The 24421-nt window shown below is 45.6% G+C and overlaps 1 protein-coding gene and 2 pseudogenes across 2 annotated transcripts in view; all 3 read right to left on the bottom strand.

Annotated features, from left to right (window-relative positions):
* LOC149120243 (immunoglobulin heavy variable 3-23 pseudogene) overlaps nucleotides 1-24421 on the bottom strand; it is a 393977-nt pseudogene that overhangs the window by 145665 nt on the left and 223891 nt on the right. The gene's annotated exons all lie outside the window — the stretch shown is intronic.
* LOC100353328 (immunoglobulin heavy variable 3-11) overlaps nucleotides 1-24421 on the bottom strand; it is a 226253-nt gene that overhangs the window by 117031 nt on the left and 84801 nt on the right. The gene's annotated exons all lie outside the window — the stretch shown is intronic.
* LOC138847320 (immunoglobulin heavy variable 3-23 pseudogene) lies at nucleotides 10521-14517 on the bottom strand (annotated as a pseudogene).

Below are 24421 nucleotides of genomic sequence, written 5' to 3' on the forward strand. Positions count from 1 at the left end.
TCAGGACATCTTTGATTTGATACAGGTCTTTGTGCCTAGTGACATCCGTCAGAGCAAGAATAACGGGTGCCTCTTGTGTCTCATGTGTGGAAGCTCACATGCAGGATAAGAAGTTGAGGTTGTGTGTTCCCTGATGTGGGCACTAGGTCTGGGTGGCAGCGAGTGAATATCATGAAGAGGGAAGTTCTAACAAAAACAAACTGCCAAGCTCAGGGCTGAGAGCCCATGCATGAAATGATGGATAATAATATACTCCACCACTAGGTGCCATTTATGAAACATCGGTGCTGCATTTGTACACTGAGAACAAATGCGCAGAAATGGAGAAAGCATCACTGTGGTGCAGCAGGTGAATCCACTGCCTGTGATGCCTGCATCCCATAGTGCTGTGTGTTCCTGTTCCAGCTGCGGCACTTCCAATCGTCTCTTGCTGATGCACCCGGGAGAGCAGAAAAGCATGGTCCTAGTATTTGGCCCCTGCACCCACGTGGGAGACCCCGAAGAAACTCCTGTCTCCTGGTGTCACTGTCATCTGGGAGATGAACCAGCAGATGGAAAAACTTGTCTCTGTGTCTTTCCCTCTCTCTGTGTAACACTGAGTTTCAGTAAATAAATAAATCTTTTCTAAAAAAATTGCACGTGCGGTTTCAACAAATCTTTTAAAACCTTGGAGGAAATTTAGGAACAGCATGCATGATGTCCATGTAACAATATTATTTAAAAAATTTAATCTTTTTTTATTTTTTAAATTTATTTTTTAACTTTTATTTATTAAATATAAATTTCCAAAGTACTGCTTTTGGATCACAGTGGCTTTTCCCCCTCATAATTTCCCTCCCTCCCGCAACCCTCCCATCTCCTGCTCCCTCTCCCATCCACTTTTTTTTCTGTTTCTTTATTTTCTTTAACTTTTATTTAATGAATATAAATTTCCAAAGTACGACTTATGGATTACAATGGCTTCCCACCCATACCGTCCCTCCCACCCGCAACCCTCCCCTTTCCCACTCCCTCTCCCCTTCCATTCACATCAAGATTCATTTTTGATTATCTTAATATACAGAAGATCAGCTTAGTATACATTAAGTAAGGATTTCAACAGTTTGCTCCCACACTGAAACATAAAGTGAAAAATAATAGATGATTTTTTAAATGATGATGAAATCAGATCAGACCTATTGTCATGTTTAATCCCAGTGAGAGACAAGTTGGGAATTGATAATTTCTTTCTTTTTTCTTTTACAGAAGATCATTTTAGTATACATTAAGTAAAGATTTAAACAGTTTGCACCCCCATAGAAACACAAAGTGAAATATACTGTTTGAGCACTCGTTATAGCATTAAATCTCAATGAACAGCACATTAAGGACAGAGATCCTACATGTGGAGTAAGTGTACAGTGACTCCTGTTGTTGACTTAGCAAATTGACACTCCTGTTTATGGCATCAGTAATCTCCCTATGCTCCAGTCATGAGTTTCCAAGGCTATGGAAGCCTTTTGAGTTCTCCGACTCTTATCTTGTTTAGACAAAGTCATACTCAAAGTGGAGGTTCTCTCCTCCCTTCAGAGAAAGGTACCTCCTTCTTTGAAAACCTGTTCTTTCCATTGGGATCTCACTCACAGAGATCTTTCATTTAGGCCTTTTTTTTTGCCAGAGTGTCTTGGCTTTCCATGCCTGAAATACTCTCATGGGCTTTTCAGCCAGATCCGAATGCCTTTAGGGCTGATTCTGAGGCCAGAGTGCTGTTTAGGACATCTGCCATTCTATGAGTCTGCTGAGTATCTTGCTTCCCATGCTGGATCACTCTCCCCTTTATTTATTCTATCGGTTAGTATTAGCAGGTACTAGACTTGTTTATGTGCTCCCTTTGACTCATAGTCCTTTCATTATGATCGATTGTGAACTGAAATTGATCACTTGGAATAGTGAGATGGCATTGGTACATGCCACCTTGATGGGATTGAATTGGAATCCCCTGGTATGTTTCTAACTCTACCATTTGGGTCAGGTCAGCTTCAGCATGTCCCAAATTGTACATCTCTTCCCTCTCTTATTCCCATTCTTATGTTTAACAGTGATTACATTTCAGTTAAATTTCAACACTTAAGTATAACTGTGTGATAATTACAGAATTAAACCAGTCATATTAAGTAGAACAGACAAAAAAAATACTAAGAGGGATAATGTATTAAGTTGTTCATTAACAGTCAGGGCTATGCTGATCAAGTCACCATTTCTCATAGTGTCCATTTCACTTCAGGAGGTTTCCTTTTTGGTGTTCAGTCAGTTGTCACCGATCAGGGAGAACATATGGTATTTGTCCCTTTGGGACTGGCTTACTTCACTCAGCATGATGTGTTCCAGTTTCCTCCATTTTGTTGCAAATGACTGGATTTCGTTGTTTCTTACTGCGGTATAGTATTCTAAAGAATACATATCCCATAATTTCTTTATCCAGTCTACCGTTGATGGGCATTCAGGTTGGTTCCAGGTCTTGGCTATTGTGAATTGTGCTGCGATAAACATTAGGGTGCAGACCTCTTTTTTTTGTTTGCCAATTTAAACTCCTTTGGGTAAATTCCAAGGAGTGGGATGGCTGGGTCGAACGGTTCCCTCTCCCATCCCTTTCACAACAAGATTCATTTTCAATTCTCTTTATATACTGAAGATCAGTTTAGTATATATTAAGCAAAGATTTCAACAGTTTACACTCACACAGAAACACAAAGTGTAAAGTACGGTTTCAGTACTCGTTATAGCATTAATTCACATTGTACAACACATTAAGGACAGAGATACTACATGGGGAGTTAAGTGCACAGTGACTCCTGTTATTGACTTAACAACTGACACTCTTGTTTATGGCGTTAGTAATCACCCTAGGCTCTTCTCACGAGTTGCCAAGGCTATAGAAGCCTTTTGAGTTCTCCAACTCTGATCTTATTTAGACAAGGTCATAGTCAAAGTGGAAGTTCTCTCCTCCCTTCAGAGAAAGGTACGTCTTTCTTTGATGGCCTATTTTTTTTTCCGCTGGGATCTCACTCACAGAGATCTTTCATTTAGGTCATTTTTTTGCTAGAGTGTCTTGGCTTTCCATGCCTGAAACACTCTTATGGGCTTTTTACCCATATCCGAATGCCTAAAGGGCTGATTCTGAGGCCAGAGTGCTGTTCAGGACATCTGACATTCTATGAGTCTGCTGTGTATCCCACTTCCCATGTTAAGTCATTCTCCCCTTTATAATTCTATCAGTTAGTAGTAGCAGACACTAGTCTTGTATATGTGATCCCTTTAAATCCCAATCCTATCATTATGATAAATTATGAACTAAAACTGATCACTTTGACTAATGAGATGGCATTGGTACATGCCACCTTGATCGGATTGAATTAGAATCCCCTGGCACGTTTCTAAATCTACCGTTTGATGCAAGTCTGATTGAGCATGTGCCAAACTGTACTTCTCCTCCCTCTCTTATTCCCACTCTCATATTTAACAGGGATCACTTTTCAATCAAATTTAAACACCTAAGAATAATTGTGTGTTAATTAAAGACGTCAACCAATAGTATTAGTAGAACAAAAAAAATACTAAAAGGGATAAAATATTAAGTTGTTCCTCGACAGTCAGGACAAGGGCTGATCAAGTCGCTGTTTCTCATAGTGTCCATTTCACTTCAACAGGTTCCCTTTTTGGTGCTTGGTTAGTCATCACCGATCAGGGAGAACATATGATATTTGTGCTTTTGGAACTGGCTTATTTCATTCAGCACGATCTTTTCCAGATCCCTCCATTTTGTTACAAATGACCGGATTTCATTGTTTTTTACTGCTGTATTGTATTCTAAAGAGTACATGTCCCATAATTTCTTTATCCAGTCTACTGTTGATGGGCATTTAGGTTGGTTCCAGGTCTTAGCTATTGTGAATTGAGCTGCAATAAACATTGAGGTGCAGACAGCTCTTTTATTTGCCAATTTAATTTCCTCTGGGTGAATTCCAAGGAGTGGGATGGCTGGGTTGTATGGTAGGGTTATATTCAGGTTTCTGAGGAATCTCCAAACTGACTTCCATAGTGGCTTTACTAGTTTGCATTCCCACCAACAGTGGGTTAGTGTCCATTTTTCCCCACAACCTCGCCAGCATCTGTTGTTGGTAGATTTCTGTATGTGAGGATTCTATCCGGAGTGAGTTGAAACCTCATTGTGGTTTTGATTTGCATTTCCCTGATGGCTAGTGATCCTGAACATTTTTTCATGTGTCTGTTGGCCATTGGCATTTCCTCTTTTGAAAAATGTCTATTGAGGTCCTTGGCCCATCTCTTAAGTGGGTTGTTTGTTTTGTTTTTGTGGAGTTTCTTGATCTCTTTGTAGATTCTGGTTATTAACCATTTATCTGTTGCACAGTTGGCAAATATTTTTTCCCATTCTGTTGGTTGCCTCTTCACTTTCCTTTTTTTTTTCAGTACAGAAACTTCTCAACTTGATGTAATCCCAGTTGTTAATTTTGGCTCTGACAGCCTGTGCCTCTCAGGTCTTTTCCAAGAAGACTGTGCCCGTGCGTATATCTTGCAGGGTTTCTCCAATGTTCTCTAATAACTTGATGGTGTCAGGTCGTAGATTTAGATATTTAATCCAGTTTGAGTGGGTTTTTTGTAAGGTGTAAGGTAGGGGTCCTGCTTCATACTTCTGCACATGGAAATCCAGTTTTCCCAGCACCATTTATTGAATAGATGTCCTTGCTCTGGGAATTGGTTTTAGATCCTTGGTCAAATATAAGTTGGCTGTAGATGTTTGGGTTGATTTCTGGTGTTTCTATTTTGTTCCATTGGTCTATCCATCTGTTTCTGTACCAGTGCCATGCTGTTTTGATTATAACTGCCCTGTAGTATGTCTTGAAATCTGGTATTGTGATGCTTCCAGCTTTGTTTTTGTTGTACAGTGTTACTTTAGCTATTCGAGGTCTCCTGTGCCTCCATATGAATTTCTGCATCATTTTTTTACAGATTTGCGAAGAATGTCTTGGTATTTTGATTGGTATTGCATTGAATCTATAAATTGCTTTTGGGAGAATGGACATTTTGATGATATTTATTCTTCCAATCCATGAGCATGGAAGATTTTTTCATTTTTTGGTATCCTCTTCTATTTCTTTCTTTAATATTTTGTAATTCTCATTGTAGAGGTCTTTAACAACCTTGGTTAAGTGTATTCCAAGGTGTTTGATTGGTTTGTAGCTATTGTGAATGGGATTGATCTTAGAAGTTCTTTCTCAGCCGTGGCATTGCCTGTGTATACAAAGGCTTTTTTTTTTGATAGGCAGAGTCGACCGTGAGAGAGAGAGACAGAGAGAAAGGTCTTCCTTTTGCCGTTGGTTCACCCTCCAATGGCTGCTGTGGACAGCGCGCTGCAGCCAGTGCACCGCGCTAATCCGATGGCAGGAGCCAGGTGCTTATCCTGGTCTTCCATGGGGTGCAGTGCACAAGCACTTGGGCCATCCTCCACTGCACTCCCTGGCCACAGCAGAGGGCTGGCTTGGAAGAGGAGCAACCTGGACAGAATCAGGCGCCCCGACCGGGACTAGAACCCTGTGTGCCAGTGCCGCAAGGCGGAGGATTAGCCTAGTTAGCCGCAGTGCCGGCCAAGTCTGTTGGTTTTTGTGCATTGATTTTATAACCTACTACTTTGCCAAACTCTTCTATGAGTTCCAATAGTCTCTTAGTAGAGTTCTTTGGATCCCCTAAATAAAGAATCATACCATCTGCAAAGACGGATAGTTTGAGTTCTTCCTTCCCCATTTGTATCATTTTAATTTCTTTTTCTTGCCCAGTAGCTCTGGCTAAAACTTCCAGAACTATATTGAATAGCAGTAGTGAGAGTGGGCATCCGTGTCTGGTACCGGATCTCAGTGGAACTGCTTCCAACTTTCCTCCATTCAATAGGATACTGGCTGTGGGTTTTTTATAAGTTGTTTTGATTGTATTGAGGAATGTTCCTTCTATACCCAATTTGGTTAGATTTTTCATCATGAAGGGGTGTTGTATTTTATTGAATGCTTTCTCTGCATCTATTGAGATAATCATATGATTTTTCTTCTGTAGTTTGTTAGTGTGGTGTATCACATTGATTGATTTGCAAATATTGAACCATCCTTGCATACCAGGGATAAATCCCACGTGGTTTTTTAAGGAATACAAATTCAATGAGTACAGGTATTATTCAAAAAACACATATGTAAAGATTAACAAAAATGCCCAACTGCAGATCAGTTCTCTGAATACTGGCATTGTGTTTGCCAATGTTTTATTGAGATGATAAATTAGGCCATTGTACTCAAAATATGGAAGCTGGAAACTTATGAAGGAGTATGAAGCTGTATCAACGTTCCCACCTTGGTGACGGGACCTCATAATGGATCCATCATCTACTGTCCTCCAGGGTGTACTATCAGTTACAAGTATGGGGAGGAGTGTAATGGGCTCTGTCCAGCACTCTGATATGCAGCCTGGGTGTCTCCCTCTCTAATACTGATGGAAGTCTCCAAATGCATTGATGACCCCAGTCAGCATAGACATGGAGTGAAGAGCAGGGACTCTGGACACATGGTCTCTGGGACTGGCTCTTCCTGCAGCTGTGATTCAGCCTCAGGACACTGGGCATCATGCTGGAGCCACAGACACAGCTCCCCGTGATGTGGACTCCAGCCCCAGAGTGCACAGCCACTGTGTGCCCCACTTTCTGCTCTCCCTGAATCACAGCAGGTGCAGGGGGTCTCACGACACTGGAGAAAACCAGATCAGCTAGAAGTGCACACCCAATGCTTTCCATTCAGTGATGTCCTTCACTGCTGATGTCCAGTGCATTTTCCTCCTGAGTTCTGGCAGGGAGCCCCCCGGAGGGTCCCAGGACCTAGAGGATGAGGAAGTCTCTGTAGGCTTCCCAGGTGCCTGCAGAAGCTCAGCCTGAGACACAGCTGAGCTGCAAGTACATTCCTGAGTGCTGTGACGTTCACCTTAGGGACCACAAACGGTTTTAGAATTAAAGGTAAAAAGGAGTTTGGGTGTAAGTCTTTAGAAAGTGAATGTGGAACAACAACAGCTTAAAATAAGACTGCTGGTGCTATTTGCTTACATGCTCATTTTGATAGGAAGAGGGATGACTGAAATAATTGAAGTTAAAAAAAAAAAGTCTCTGGCTTGACTCTCTCTGGGTTTGAATGGAAAACTAAAATTGTCCTAAAGCCGGCTGGGCCTTGAGAACGCATCCTGTGTCAGACTGGACAACACTCACAAGGTCCTCAGATAGTCCCACATGTCTGATCCTGGTGACCACTGTCATCGTTCACGAACATGAAACTGTTCATATAGGACTTCTTCCTGTCATATCAGACATCTCCAGGTCAGTGAAGTCAGTGGCAGGGACAGAGTCATAAAAGTAGACTTCTTCTCTCAAAACTGTTACAAGAGCGGAAACCCCAATTCCCTGACAGGGAACCAGGGCTTGGTTTCTCTGCACCTGCTCATGACCAGAATCTGTGCTCAGTGCGTCTTGTGCGCCCCCTGGTGGAGCAATGTGCCCCTCAAGGAGGTTTGTGTCTGGGCTCAGGCTGAGAGCCCCTCACTGTGTCTCCCACACAGTAATAGGTGGCCGTGTCATCCTATGTAAGATGGTTCATCTGCTGAGACACCGTGTTCTGGGCGTTGTCGCTGGAGGTTGTGAATCGGCCCTGCCACCACTACCAGGATAAACATATGCGATCCACTCCGGGACCTTCCCTGGAGCCTGGTGGACCCAGCTCATGCTGTAGCTACTGAAGTCTAACCCAGAGGCTTTGCAGGAGAGTTTCAGGGATCCCCCATCCTGGACCAGGCCTCCCCCGGACTCCTCCAGCTGCTCCTGATACTGGACACCTGCAAACACAGACGTCCTGGTCAGGACACTGTCACTAACCCTCTCTGTGTCTCTCACTCACGTCCTCTCCCAGACTCAGTGCCCCGCATTCCCCATCATTACCTTTGAGCACAGCGACCAGGAGAAGCCAGCGCAGCCCAGTCTCCATGGTGAGCGTCTGTGTTGAGTGCGCTCACTGAGTGGACACCTGGGAGTCCTGGGGCTGGAGCTCCTGTGCCAGAGCTACAGGATGAGGGCTGGGCAGCTTTTCATGGGCAGAGGGAGGCCCTATCTGCATGTGCTGCTGCTATATAGCAGGCATGGTGTCAGATGCCTCAGACAGGACAGGGCCCAGGGCAGACGTGGGTGTCTGGCGTCTTAAGTAGCTGATTAATTCCATGGGACATGAAGTTTGTTGTGAGATTATGGGCAGAAAAGCATTTCGTTCACCTTTTTAAATATTTATATATATATATATATATATATATATATATATGGCAGTTTTATAGAGTTATAGACAGTGAGAGAGACACAGAGAGAAAGGTCTTCCTTCCACTGGTTCCCTCCCCAAATGGCAGCTACAGCCAGAGCTGTTCTGATCCAAAGCGAGGAGCCAAGTGCTTCTTCCTGGTCTCCCATGCGGGTGCAGGGGCCTAAGCACTTGGGCCATCCCTCACTGCCCTCCTGGGCCATAGCAGAGAGCTGGACTGGAAGAGGAGCAACTGGGACTAGAACTTAGCACCCGTATGGGATGCCAGCACTTAAGGCAGAGGATTAGCCAAGTGAGCCCTGGCTCGGGCCCTTAATTTATATTTTGAACATTTATTTATTTATTTGAAAGTCAAAGTTACACACACAGAGAGAACTAGAGGCAGAGAGAGAGAGAGAGCGCGCACAATCGTCTATCCTCTGGTTCCCCTTCCAATTAGTCACAACAGCTAGAGCTTAGCAGCTTGGAAGCCAGGAGCCAGGATCTTCTTCCAGATCCCCATGCGGGTACAAGGAACCAAGGACTTGGGCTGTCTTCTACTGCTTTCCCTGGCTGTAGCAGGGAGCTGGATTGGAAGTAGAGCAGCTGGGACTTGAACCGGTGCACATGTGGGATGCCAGTACTGCAGATTTGGTCTGTAACATACTATGCCCCAGCACTGGCCCCACCTTTACTTTTTCAAAAGCAGGAAGGAGGGCCTGAGGTGGAGAGGCTGGTTCTTGAGCCATCACTCCAACACAGGATGTGGGCTCCCAACAAGGGCTCAGCTCACTGCACAACAGTGCCTGCCCCTGTGTTGTGTCTGCACAAGCACAGAAATGTGATACTGGCATGAGGGATAACTCCCTTGAACACGTGCACAGTTACTGAAGGAATCACAGACAGGCTGTGCTGTGTCCAGGGGCTCTAGTCTGGTAGGAGGCACCTCCACACTCTACACCTCTGTTCCTCACACAGGACTTTCCGCTCCACCTAACAGCCATCATCAGTTGTGGTTGTCCAGTTTTCCTAATGATTTTGTTAATGTGCTATGAAAGGTTGAAATAGTGAGTTTTTCATGTATACTATGTTAAATTGTGACTGGGTAGGATTTATTAAGAGCAATCTTTGAAGATACTGGCCCATGAATGTGTTTCTTCCAAATTTGAAGTGGAATGTCATTGAAATAAATTTTTTTTTTCAAAAAAAGCAATTCATGGCTTTTTAGGTTTTAGTGTGTGTGTGTTAAGAATTGAGTACACATCAAAACACCTGTGTGCTGGATATTAACACCAATGAAATATCAGTTATGGACAAAAAAGTGCCAGTCTGTGAACTCCCACCCCAAAAGTTCACCAGTCTCATACTTTAGCTGGTGTGTGGCACATTGGGTGAAAGCCCTGGCCTGAAGCGCCGGCATCTCAAATGAGCGCTGGTCTAGTCCTGGCTGCTCCTCTTCCCATCCAGCTCTCTCTGCTATGGCCTGGGAAGCAGTAGAAGTCTTTGGGCCCCTGCACTTACGTGGGAGACCCCAAGAAGCTCCTGGCCCTTGCCTTTGGATCGGAACATTTTTGGACATTGTGGCCAACTGGGGAGTGAACCAGCGGATGGAAGACCTCTCTCTGTGTGTCTCTACCTCTCTGTAACTCTGTCACTTAAATAAATAAAGTAAATAAAATACATCTTTTTTAAAAAATGCCAAATCCTTCTGTTGCTTACAGGGAATATGAAGTCTGAGGGATGTGTCCAAGCGATCTGAGGGCACCATGTCTAGACATTTGCAGTCCCATCTCCAACTACAGTGACCTCATTCACAACAGTTAGCTCATGAACATGGAGCACTTTTGCTGGATTCTGTTTTTGACAGAGAGATGTACAGGGGACCAGGTTTCATGCAGGTGCATCTGAGTGTGGTGTTCCACGTGCTGGTGTCTGTCTGTCTGTTCTTCACACTTTCTCTGCTGGGCAATTTGCTTCCCAATGCTGTTGAGCTGTGATAGATACAGAGGCAGCCCCACATGTTCAAAGTGTGTGGTGAGTGTGATGCGCCTCACCTGTGCCTCTCTCACTCCTCATCACAACTATGCCAAGAACAAATATCACATTCCACGGTGCTGTCCACTGCCCCTGTGTCACCCTGCCCTGGCCCACCTCCTCCAGTCACATAGAGGCCTGAGCCCCTTTGGGCTCCTTCACAACAGATTTCATCCAGTCAGCGCTGAGCATCATGTAGGTTTCCAGGGGCAGAAGTCGAAGGCCCTGAGTTTCCAGATCCTGTAGGGCACAGGTGAATGAGGGTTTATTAGTTTTTAACAAAAATATCTGAAAATCTGATAATACTAAAATTGAAACAAATTAGAGTAAGTATATTATATTTTGGAAAATGTGCAGCACATTAATCTTAACTCTGTTATCAAATTTCATGGATATAAGGTAAATAATAAAATGAAAGTTGCATTGTTTAAGATATGCACCTCCCCCAAGGGAGTGCAAGGGTCTTACATGTGACTCTGGCACCCAATACCAGATTCCTGTTCCTGCAGCCCCAGGAACCACAAATGTATGGGAGGGTCTCTCTAAGGTTCGTATTCCCTTCATTGCAGGCAGCAACCCTCATGGTATTTTCCCCTCCCTAAAGCCCCTATCAATGGGATCACTGGGTGGTAAGGTCCCCACATGCATGATGGGAGGCTCTGTGCTTCAAGTATGGAGGGTAAGTTCCACCTAACATACAGCCTTCAGCTGCTCAGTTGGAGAGACCACACATGCACACCAAGCAGTGATGGCTCTGCTCATGGCTCTGCAGGAACAGCATCCTCAGCCTCAATACCCCAGACCCTGCTTCTCTATGTCCACTGAATAGGAAAGTGATTCACCTGCAGGAGGAAACCATCATGACCAATGTCCTGGTGGAATCCTGTAGAAAATGTTAATGAGCAGAGTCCACCCCAGACACTGTGCCAACACTGATCCCCCAAGACACAGAAGTCTGCATCTTCAGGGGATGGGTCCACCCCCAAAGCTGAGGACTGGGGAGGAGAACCATGGCAAGTGGGGAAGTGACATTGGGGACAGGGTCCAGCAGCAGGAGGGAGAGGACCTGGTGGAGGGGTGGGATCTTCCTCTGCAGGAGGGTAAGGACAGGTGGAAGGGCCACACAGCTGGGGCCCCACTACCTGCAGGAGAACACTGAGTCAGGAGGTCTGATCAGGTGTCCTTGTCCCTGGCAAACCCCACACTGACCATCACTGAGTAAAACTAGCACAGGTGCCTGGGAGACGTGGAATGATATTGTCTCTTGGGAGTGCATCCAGTGAAAACTCCCACCATGAGTAGATACAACGTCAGGGCCTCATGGAGGAAGCTGAGGTCTCCAGTGCCCTGAACAGGACCACACGGAATGCTGGGAGGAGCCTGTGAGGGTGGATGTGGTTTGTCCTCACAGCATCAGTGCTGAGCATGGCCCCAACGTAACAGCACTGGCAGGGGGTGCACTGTCTGGATGTTTACATGGAAAGCATGGAATAACCAGGATCTGACATCAGATGCAAAGTCCATTGTACAACTACTAGAAGGAAATATAGGGCAGAATCTCCGTGATAGTGGTCTGTCCATGATTTCCCTTTTAGATCTCCAGAGTTCAGGCAACGTAAGAAAACCTTTTCAGATGATGCTGCATAAACTACAGAGCTTCTCTACTGCAAGTGGACCGATGAGAAGTGAGCAGCCTACACACACATGGAAGTAACTATTTTCATACAGAACGTATGATCAGTAGCCTGTATCCCAAAGGAACAAAAGGACTCTCTGTATGTGCTGTGTTTAAAACTGGCCCTGAGTCTTCTAAAGTCTCAAAATACCTGTTTTACTGGCTTCATCCTGAACAACAGGTTCTGAGTCATCAGGCCTACAATGCATGTGGAAGGAAACCTCCCTCCTCTGCCTGTGGCAGAGTGTGTCCTCAAAGGTGTGTGTGTTTTGGAGTGATTCCAGGGTGACCGTGGGAGAAGTAGGGGAGCTCTGCGAGTGAGGCCTAGTGGGATTTGTTCATTTCTGGGGAATCTGCTATGGAGGAGATCACAGTAGATCTCTTGGGTCCTCAGGTTCTGCATAGAGCACAGTGCTGCTAGAGTGAGCCCTGGTCTCGTCTGACGTCCTGTGTGGGGATGGGGTCCCTCCCATCCCTGTTACCAATATTAGGATGCCTGAACACTGTAGGATGTTCACAATATTAGGATGCCTGATGGCACAACATTCTCACTGTCTGATCCTGGACGTAAGCCTCTACAGCTGTGAGCTCCACACACCTCCCCTCTGGGGTACTACATTATGGAACCAACATGGGAAAAAAAACCAGGTGCATAGCGACATACTAGCCACTCATCTGTTCCCACCTGAAACAGAGACTCTTCATTGTCTCCAAATTTAGACAGAACCACTCAGATTTAGTCATTTCTACATCAGCTGAGTGAATTGCTTCAGTTTCTGTAAAAATACTACACGAGAGAACAATTGCATTTTTGCAGGAGACATTTTGTAAACACATGGGGTTGATACAGTTATCCTGGTGAAGAGCAGAAAATTTGTTCATTCCTGATGATGATAAAGTTGAGAGTTGCAAGGACATTTTTGCTTCCACAGAAGGAGGAGCATGGCTGAGAACAGGTGCGGGCAGTCCCTGGAGGAAGGAGTCGGGGTCTCTGGACACACAGTCTCTGGGGCAGGCCCTTCAAGATGCAGCAGGGATGCAGCTCCAGGGTTGGATCATTGGTGGGCTCACAGGGACACAGTCCAGAACCACCTGGACTCTAGTGCAGACTTCACTGGGCTGTCCCACTTGCTGGTCTCCCTGAGATGGAGACAAGGCCAGCAGAGTGTGGGGAACAAGACCTCTCCACACCCAGTGTTTTCCATGAGTCTGACCCCTTGCACTACCAACGGCCACCTCTGCTTGCAAATGAGAGCAGGTCCGGGGATCCCAGGAGACGTGAGTGAGGAAGAGCAAGCAGGAGTTCTAGGAGCCACAGCCTGAGCCACCCCTGAGCTGCAGGTTAATCCCTGACCTGTGGTTTGGACCACGTGGACCTCAACCTGTGAGTTCAGGGTGAAGAAGTGAAAGGGATACGAGGGCACAGCTGTAGAGAATGCACACGGGAGCCCCAGGACCAGGACCACGGGGTCATCTCACCCCTCAGGGCCCAGCTGTGCAGGAGGGGAGGGCATGGATGTGAAACACTGCAGCATTCATAGCCCCTGACCGGCTCTACACTGCCCCTGGGCTCTCAGCAGGGTGCCCGATGACGTCATCAGAGAATACCATGGAGAGCTCTTCTGTGACTCGGGCTGGAAAAGCCTCCCCGGGTGCCCAGAGCTCCCTCAGGTCTCAGATGCTGGGGCCCCAGAGATGTCATTCATTCCTCCAGAAACGACTCCATTTTCTTCATGTGACGTCTTCCCGTGATACCAAAACTTCTGCTCAGTGATCGGTGTTAGGGACAGAATCATCCATGCAGAACTGGAACATAAGAAATAGTTACAGGACCACAAACCCCAATTTCCTCAGGAGGACCAGGGATTCACCTCCCACTGCATCTGGGAATGGGTCTGAGTCTGCTCAGTGCGTCTTGTGCGCCCCCTGGTGGAGCCGCGCGCCCCTGCAGGGTGGTTTGTGTCTGGGCTCAGCCTGAGGGTCCTCACTGTGTCTCTTGCACAGTAATAGAGGGACGTGTCCGCGGCTGTCAGACTGCTCATTTGCAGATCCAGCGGGCTCTTGACGTTGTTTCTGGAGACGGTGAATCGGCCATTTACCCTGCTCGCATACCATGTGCTACCACCATTAGGATTAATTTCTCCATTCCACTCCAGCCCCATCCCTGGAGCCTTGCGAACCCAGCACATTGCATAGCTACTGAGGTCGAACCCAGAGGCTTTGCAGGAGAGTTTCAGGGATCCCCCATCCTGGACCAGGCCTCCCCGGGACTGCACCAGCTGCTCCTGACACTGGACACCTGCGAACACAGACGACATGGTCAGGAAGCTGTCACTCACCCTCTCTGTGTCTCTCACTCATGTCCTCTCCCAGACTCAGTGCCCCGCGTTCCCCATCATTACCTTTGAGCACAGCGACCAGGAGAAGCCAGCGCAGCCCAGTCTCCATGGTGAGCGTCTGTTGAGTGCGATCACTGAGTGGACACCTGGGAGTCCTGGGACTGGAGCTCCTGTGCCAGAGCTGCAGGGTGAGGGCTGGGCTGGTTTCACGGGCAGAGGGAGGCTCTATTTGCATGTGCTGCTGCTATTTAACCAGTCATGGGGTCAGATGCCTCACATAGGACAGGGCATAGGGCAGGAGTGGGTGTCCTGGGAGAATAGTATGATATCTATATTTGGATTCAGATCAAGTGAAATTTTACATTAACTGTGGAAGGTAATTACCTTCCTTCATTTTAATATGTGTGTACATTTAATATCCAGTGTTAGCAATATCATGTCATTCATTTTTCAAATAACCATTAGATCATTATTAACTATTTGAATGACATTGGAACAGTGACAGAGAGAGAAGGTGGGAGAGAAACCGAAATGTATAGATGGACAGAAAGATGACAATGGTAAATTTCTGCCTTTGTGTTGACAGCCCCAAATATCCCAAGTGCCTACAACATCTAGGACTTAGCCTTTCTAAAACCTGGAGCCCAAAACTGTGTCTGTGTTTCCCAGGTCCGTGGTAGGGGCTCATTTGCTCTTAGCGTCATCTAAAGTTTCCCATGATGCATTATCAGAAAAAAAGTGTGGGAAGCCGTGTGGCTGGGCTCAGCAGTTCTCTCATGGGAATATGGGTGACCCTAGTGGGAACTTAGCCAATTTTGTCCTGATGCCTGCCACCCATATTTAAACAGATGAAGGACTGCAAGTGGATTTTTTAAGGTTAACTATGTTTTGTTCCCTTATTCATTCATTGCCTTAGTTTAAAACTGTTCCTGAACACAGAACACTGTACATGGTAGTGGGGTGTAGTGTGCTATTGGAATCTGTGTGTTGTAGAAATGGTCACAGATCAACTTGAAAGGAGCCAAGAGCCGCCATAAAAAATGGCCTTAATAAAACAGTCCTGGGAAATGGGGAGTAAACTAAGTTCACAGAGAAAGCAGATAGCTACTACCCAGAGATAAGGGCTACTACCCAGAGATAAGGGCAACAGAACATCCTGGTATGCACCTAAGCCCCCTCCCCTGTGCTTGTTCAAGCTTAACAAAGAAACCGTGAGGCACGTAGGGCACATAGCCCCCCCCCGTTTCTCCTCCTCCTCGACGACCTCCTCCCCTTGTAGTTACCCAATAAACTTATGCCACCCTATGGTATGTTAATTTTGTGGTTTTGCCCCTTAAAAGCTGTGTGAGATAGCTTCTCGGGGCTCCTCTCTCTTGCTCGCTGCTTGCAGCAGTAGAGGGTCCATTTGCGCAAATGAAATAAAATTACCTCCTGTTCTATTGCATCGTCTGGTCTGGAGTCTGTGTTTCTGGGATCGTCACAAGAGGACACCACTTTTGGGGTCCTACATTTGGGGGCACGTCCGGGATTTGGGGGACCCCAGACTCCCACACTCCATCGGCGTGACGGAGGTAAGTTTGCTTACTTGTGTATTATTGTAATTGTGGTTTGTACTGTTTGTCTTTGTCTGCCAGGGCGATTTGGGATCCGTCCTGGGGCGCCTGTACAGGCTCAGTATTGACTGGACCAGTGGGGGAGACAGACGTGTCCTGAGACCCCTGGTTCAACCCTGGTTCCAGTGGTGGTCTGGGAAGGAGGGAAAGAGGGAATTTCCCTTCTTCCAGGGGAGAGCCTGGCCAGACGGCCGCTCCCTTCTGATAGTTTTTGTTTTGTCTTGGTCTGTTGCTGCGTGGCTTGTGATTTGTGTTCTGTGTGTCGCTGTTTTTGCTGTCCTTTATTTCTTACTGTCTCCCCCATCTGTTTTTATTGTTGTGTTTGATTGCTAGATGTATACTTGTATGAAAAATGTGTATTGTATTCTTATAATGTGTTAATTATGTCTACCTCTCAATGCAACTCTAGGGCCAAATGTAAGGACAAATTTTTGGGATGGAGAGGCTTGTACCTAGATTTGGCTCTGGTAACCAAGAAACTTTGCTGCCGAATGACCTTCTCCTGCTCCTTGGGAGCCTGGCCAGTTCCCAGGGAGGAGGATAAAGGAATGTTTTCTGATAAACAGGTGGGCATGCTTCATGTCTCGGCTCTCTGGCCAAGACCCGAGATGAGACGCACTGCTTGCCTAAAATCTTGGCAATGAGCCACCCTTGTCCTTGGGGGCTTTAAGGGGGAGCTGGAGCAAGCCTCTGCTGCTGCTGTTTTGTTTCGGGGGGAACACGCAGTCAAGCTGAATGTTAAATGTGCCCGTGATGATTACTAATAATGTTTAATTCTCAGTATGGATCCTTCTCCGGAGCTGTGTGAAGATTGCCTAGTGATGCCCACAGTACTGTAAATTCTACAAAACATAAGTACAACGTGGACATGATCAATTGGCTACTGTGATTGAGGTGTTCTGTGACAGTCCCTTTAATGAAAAATTAACAAAATGGATTAATAACAGGACATTCAGGACCTGACGCTCTGCTTGGTATGTCATTACAAAAATCAACAAGGAGGGCTATGCCTGATAAATGAGGGTGCTATAAATGTGGGCAGCAGGGACATGTACAAAAATTGTCCAAAACTCAAAAATCAAAATAAGGCTCCTCCTGGGATTTTCCCCCGGTGCTAAAGGGGAAGGCATTGGGCCAATAAATGTCACTCCAAAACTGATAAAGAAGGTAATTCATTAAAAAACAGAGTTCAGGAAACTGGAAGCAGGGCCAGCCTCAGACCCTCCCTACAGGGATCAGTGGACCATCTTGCTATAGTATCATTAAAGCCATGGAGCCATGTTTATTGCAACATTCTGTTAATCTATGCTCCTTTACCATCTTTCCTGTAAATAATTTTAGTGTGCACTACAAGGCTTGCAGCGTATTTCTTGCAGATTAAAAGTAACTAAGTCTGTGCACAGCAGACAGCTAAAAAGTAATTTACTGTCACAAATTGGCGTAGTTGGCAGGATCTGCAAGTATGCAAAGCAATGCCTTTCTTTAAAAGAAAAACTGAAGTTGCATGTGTAACCTGTGATGTTCCTGGCTGGAAAGACCTTCAGTTCGCCTCTTTGGTGAAGGAATGGGCTCTCTGCTCAGAATCGAGTGAGAATTGGGATGGCAAGTTACAGAGTGCACAGCCTCCACAAGTTATTGAGGTTTTGCTATCAGTGCCGGTGGAAAAGGGGGATGAACTATAGGCTTTGGGGAGGTGAAAATGGATTTTGTTATCTGCATACTGATGCATGTGTAAGCAATTAAAAAAATAAGTACAGGATAAATGTAAATTGGGAAAAAGAAAATGCTGCCCTTTGGAGTCAAACTGCTAGATAGTGGTAGAAAAAATTATATCAAGCTCCTGTACTGCTGCCAGGGCCAACTAAGGTTATTCAGTGTAAACAATACAGAATTCCAGGTGGATATGAGGAAATATCTAAAACAGTAAAAAATTATCTTAGTGCTGGAGTGATGATTCCCATAATCACTAAAAGGAATTATCTAATTTGGCATGTTAAGAAATCAGATGAAACCTGAAAAATGACTGTGGATTACAGGGAATTAAACAAAGTTACTCTCCCATTGACTGCTACAGTCCCAGATACCATCATTTTGATGTAAAAGGTCACAAACATAAAAGCGTGTTCTTGATAAGGAAAGTTAAAAGAAAGAGATACTTTTAAATAAAAAAAGGGATATGATTTGTAAAAATGGTTTATCTTAATGGCTGGTTTATACTGGAATAAAAAAGGGGGGGGAGAAGAGAAAGGTTTGAGCAAGTTACAGAAGGTGTGAGAAAGTCGCAAAATGTTATGGGAAGAAGAAATCTTTGGTTATTTTCTTTGACATAAAATCAAAATCTGATCCTCTGTTAAAGCAATGAGTTAAAGTAATCTATTATGTTCTCTTGATGTCTCTGTTAAATTCTAACTGCTTAAAAACAGCTGTAAAAAGAGCAATGGTAAAATGGAGGGATCCTATCACCAATCAATGGAATGGACCTGATCCAGTACTGGTATGGGACAAGGGCTCCTAAGGGCTGGGTTTTTCCATGTAACCAACATGCCTTTCTGCAATTGCTTCCTGGGCCGTGTGGCCCTGATGCTAACATCTGTATTTACAGCAGCGGATAGAGCACGTCAGTGGTGTGCTTTACCTAAAGACTACAATAACAATCATCCTAATAGGAGAGGACACTGCCCTTGCCATGGCTGCATCAGTAGTAAGTGTTCCTGGACTGGCTTTTGGAAATAATCGTGGACTATGAAGGCTTACATGTTTGGTGACCAAAGCAATCAATCTTACTGCTACTGTGCTATCCAATATAGCCAAAGAATTGGATCAAGTTCACTCAGGAGTGCTTTTTAAGCCATGCAGCTAACAATTACTTGCTGTTAAAAAGATCATTTAAGTTGTAAACCTGTACCTGGGGGATATTGCTTTAACATTACTAACAATGTGCCATATATAGAGTCTGTTATTGATAAACTTAAGAGTAAAATGCAACATATGTTTATTACTAACCCACTATTCATTTGAAGGGTTTCAATGGATTCATTGGTTATTAATGTTGGCTGGACTGCTACTGCTTTTCCCACTTTGTATGGGATGTCTTCCGTGTGTTCTGCATTTTATGCTGACTTCCCTATAGTATGAATGGACTGAGATTCATCATTTAAAACTTCGTACCAAGCCTCCTTTGTAATCAAAATAATTGATATTTGGCTGTATGTTTCATCTCTCACCTAATGTTAGGCTGGAATGGTACTCAAAGACGGGTAAGATGCTCAGCATCCTGTACCAACCTAAGACAGGGCTCTAGGCCAAGCTGCCAGAGTTACCAATGACGGGTAAGGACAGAGATGACTGAGGGCAACCTAAGACAGAGGCCATTCTCAATTTAATAAAAAAAAAAGAGGGGGAAATGTGGGGACCCATGGCTGGCCATGGGCCCACATGCTAAGGCCTGGCTTGCTGATCATTGGCATTAGTCCTCACGCAACAGTATCAAGCCCTGGCCACCAGTGACCGTATTGAAACCCCTCATTAATGGCACACAATTTTAGGATTAAAATTAGTTCAAAGAGAAAATGGGGGAATGAAAGGAGCCAAGAGCCGCCATAAAAAATGGCCTTAATAAAACAGTCCTGGGAAATGGGGAGTAAACTAAGTTCACAGAGAAAGCAGATAGCTACTACCCAGAGATAAGGGCTACTACCCAGAGATAAGGGCGACAGAACATCCTGGTATGCACCTAAGCCCCCTCCCCTGTGCTTGTTCAAGCTTAACAAAGAAACCATGAGGCACGTAGGGCACGTAGCCCCCCCCCTTTCTCCTCCTCCTCGATGACCTCCTCCCCTTGTAGTTACCCAATAAACTTACGCCACCCTATGGTATGTTAATTTTGTGGTTTTGCCCCTTAAAAGCTGTGTGAGATAGCTTCTCGGGGCTCCTCTCTCTTGCTCGCTGCTTGCAGCAGTAGAGGGCCCATTTGCGCAAATGAAATAAAATTACTTCCTGTTCTATTGCATCGTCTGGTCTGGAGTCTGTGTTTCTGGGGTCGTCACAAGAGGACACCGCTTTTGGGGTCCTACAAACTCAGTGTCATGCACATTTCCACCTCCTTTCCATCACTCTGTGTTGGGAGGCATGGAGGCCTCAGTTCTAGTTATTCGTGGAACCTATCATGGGTTGTAGTGAACTGAGTCAGCCCACTGTGGTGTCTACATAATTATTCCTCCCTTTGAGTGGTGCCTTGTGTCCTGGTAGCAGTCGTCCTCTTTTCCCCCCTCTTCCCTGTGTCTAGTAATCATAACTCTGAGTTCAGGTCAAGCACTGGGTATGAAGTCACTGTGTCACAATTCACCCGCAGTGCTGGCTTCAGGTTGCAGCTTTGTTCCCAATAGTTCAGTCTACAATAAAGCAAGTGTGCATAGAACAGTGACTGGATTCTTTCACATTTGGATATGGAATATTATTCAGTATTAAGAAAGGGGTTTTTCTGTCATTACGAAATCATTGGTCAGCCTGGAGCATAATATGCTAACAGAAATAATCCCGGTACATGTGGACACATAGTATGTGACATTAGTTATATATGCAGTCCACAAGCTTGAACTCACAGAGGGAGGAAGCGCAATGGTGATCACTGTCTACCATGACCCAAGTGTTTGTTGCCTTCCAACCTTGTGGGAAACTGGAGGAAGTTCCAGGCTCCTGGCTTCAGGCTCAGCCATCCCAGCCTTTGCAGCCATTCAGGAAAAAAAAACAGTGGTGGAAGATTCTCTCTTCAGCTCCTTTTGTGTTCCTCTCTCTCTATTACACAGTCTTTCAAATAAAATAAATAGACATTTAAAATAAATTGAAGATTAATTATACATATGATTAGGAACCTATTTCCAAATGTTGAATGAACTCAAGCCACTGAATCCCAAGGGAAGAAACCAATTGTTTAAGTGCAGTGACTGACAAGGTGGTGACAGGATCAGCACTGGAGTTAGCATGTGGGATTCCTGCTCCTGCATCAAGATGCTGAGTGTTGTGTCCTAGTTTGGGTCCAATTTCAGATTCCTGTCAATGTGCACTCTGGGAGGCAGTATGAGAAGTCTGAGTTTATCCCATGTGTGAGACCTGGACTGAGTTCCATGCACCTGGCTATGGTCTGACCCAACTCAGCTTTTATGGGCATCTGGGAAGTTATCAGGATTCAGTAGATTGCTGTCTGTCAGTCTCTGTCTCTGTCTTTTTGGACAAATACCCAAATACAAATTTGACATGATGTAAAATTATATCTGTAATTTTTTAAAGGAAATATATAAAGGCAACCATGTAAAAATGCTTTAAATATGGAATCTTCATTCGTGTTTATGTTGGAGAAACAATGAGACATCCCATCCCTCCTGTTAGACTGAGTATTTTCAGACATACCAGATCTGACAAATCTTGTGCAGGAAGAGAGAGATGATAACCTGGTACAAGGCTGGAGTCAAGTAAGTTAGTAAAGCCTTCATGGAAAACATCAGAGTCTGGGAAACAGAATTATCACAGGATCCTCAAACACCATTCCTGGGTAGAAGGAATATGAAATCCCAGGGAGGTGTCCACAAGATGCGCAGTCACTATGGGAATGAAATCTGCAGTCCCATGTTCAGTTAAGGCAGAATCATTTGCATAGCCGGCGCCGCGGCTCACTAGGCTAATCCTCCGCCTTGCACCGCCGGCACACCGGGTTCTAGTCCCGGTCGGGGCACCGGATTCTGTCCCGGTTGCCCCCTTCCAAGCCAGCCCTCTGCTGTGGTCAGGGAGTGCAGTGGAGGATGGCCCAAGTACTTGGGCCCTGCATCCCATGGGAGACCAGGATAAGCACCTGGCTCCTGCCATCGGATGAGCGTGGTGCGCCGGCTGCAGTGCGCTGGCTGCGGCGGCCATTGGAGGGTGAACCAACCGCAAAGGAAGACCTTTCTCTCTCTCTCTCTCTCACTGTCCACTCTGCCTGTCAAAAAAAAGAGTTCACACATATAAACCAGTGAAATTTACAGTGAAGAAGGAATGGATAAAGGGACAAGTGGACAAAGTTATATTTTAACAGGACATTTTTTGGCAGTAAACAGGAGGAAAATCTGATATCTTGGAAACTTGTAAGATCCTGGAGAATAATGTCCAAGGATAATGTGTCAGAGTAAGTACACTCTAACTAGCTAGCTAGCTAACTAACTAACTAACTGCTAACCATCCAGGCCAAGAAGATAATAATAGGTGATGCTAGCTACGTGGGATAAAAAGGATGAACTCACAGAGGCAGGAAGCACAATGGTAAAGACCAAAGTCTGAACATGGTAGAAACAGAGATGATGCTGGAGCATGGACAGATGTTTAGTCCGACAGGATCCACATGTTGTGTGGTCTACTGTACAGCATGGTAACAGCAGTTAAGAGAATACTGTGTCTACCGAATTCCAAAACAGGAGACAACTGACACTCTATCATGAAAATAATGTCCATTTAGTGATAAACATGTCACTAAATCTGAGAACTTTATTTCTCACAATATACCTTCATTTTGTCAGCACATATCATGGTACCTCATATCTCTATGTTCAGGTATTATTTACCAAACAGATAGATTCAGATCTCTGAATACTGGTGTTGTGTTAGCCATGTTAGCCAATGTTTTTGGAGATGATAAATAAAGGCAGTGTACTCAAGGCTTGGCAGCTGGAACCCAGGAACATGGAACTGCATCAGTGTTCCCACCTTGGTGATGGGGCCTCATAACAGATCCATCATCTACTGTCTTCCAGGGTGCATTGCAAGTACAAGTGTGGGAAAGCATGCAAATGGGCTGCATCTAGCACTCTATATGCAGCTTGGGTGTTTCCCTATATAATACTGAGGAAAGATTCCAAATGCATTGATGATGCCAGTGAGCATGACATGGAGAGAAGAGCAGGGACTCTGGACAAATGGTCTCTGGGACTGGCTCTTCCTGCAGCTGTGATCCAGCCACAGGACACTGGTCATCATGCTGGAGCCACAGACACAGCTCCCCGTGATGTGGACTCCAGCCCCAGAGTGCACAGCCACTGTGTGTCCCACTTTCTGCTCTCCCTGAATCACAGCAGGTGCAGGGGGTCCCAAGACACTGGAGCAGAACCAGATCAGCTGGAAGTGCACACCCAACACTTTCCATTCAGTGATGACCTTGACTGCTGATGTCCAGTGCATTTCCCTCCTGAGTTCATGCAGGGAGCCCCCCAGGAGGGTACCAGGACCTAGAGAATGAGGAAGTCCCTGTGGGCTCCCCAGGTGCCAGCAGAAGCCCAGCCTGAGACACAGCTGAGCAGCAAATACATTCCTGAGTGCTGTGACATTCACACAGGAACAATTAAATGTTTTAGGAATAAAAAGAAAATGGCGATGTGGGCACAATCTGTAGAAATATGCATCACCCACAGATTAAAAAAAATGTAGGTTCAGTTCAGTACACATGCTCATTTTAATGGGAGGAGACGGATGACTTAGGTAGTTGAGGTTTACCAGAACAGAAACTCTAGCTCTACTGTCCCTGGTTCTAAAGGGAAAACTAAAATTGTCCTAAAATCGGCACTGCCCTAGGGCGCTGTCCTGAGTCAGGTTGGAAAAGAATCACCAGGGTCCTCAGATTCCCAGGATCTCTGATCCTGGTGACTGCTGTCCTTGTTTATGAACTGAATTTGTTCATTAACGACTCCTTCCTTTCACATCAAACTTTATCACCGTCACTGAAGTCATCGGCAGGGTCAGAACAACAAGAGTAGAATTAATTCCTCAAAACGGCTACGGGAGAGGAAACCCCAATTCCCTGACAGGAAACCAGGGCTTCATCTCTTCCTGCACCTGCTCAAGACCAGAATGTGCTCTCGGTACGTCTTGTGCGCCCCCTGGTGGAGCCGCGCGCCCCTGCACGGAGGTTTGTGTCTGGGTTCAGCCCTAGGGCCCCTCACTGTGTCTCTCGCACAGTAATACATGGCCGTGTTCGCGGCTGTCAGACTGTTCAGTTGTAGGCAACCTGTGCTCTGGTCGATGTCTCTGGAGAGAGTGAATCGGCCATTCACCCAGCTCGCATAGTAAGTGCTACCACTACTACCAGCATAAATGCATCTGATCCACTTCAGCCCCTTCCCTGGAGCCTGGCAGACCCAGCATATCCAGTAGCTGCTACTGAGGGAGAATCCAGAGGCTTTGCAGCAGAGTTCCAGGGATCCCCCAGGCTTGACCAGGCCTCCTCCGGCTCCTCCTCCGGACTGCTCCAGCTGCTGACACTGGACACCTGCAAACACAGACGTCCTGGTCAGGACACTGTCACGCACACTCTCTGTGTCTCTCACTCACGTCCTCTCCCAGACTCAGTGCCCCGCGTTCTTCATCATTACCTTTGAGCAC

The sequence above is a fragment of the Oryctolagus cuniculus genome, chromosome 20 (genome assembly GCF_051225735.1).
Source record: "Oryctolagus cuniculus isolate XC-2025 breed Fujian yellow rabbit chromosome 20, ASM5122573v1, whole genome shotgun sequence".
NCBI classification, from domain to species: domain Eukaryota; kingdom Metazoa; phylum Chordata; class Mammalia; order Lagomorpha; family Leporidae; genus Oryctolagus; species Oryctolagus cuniculus.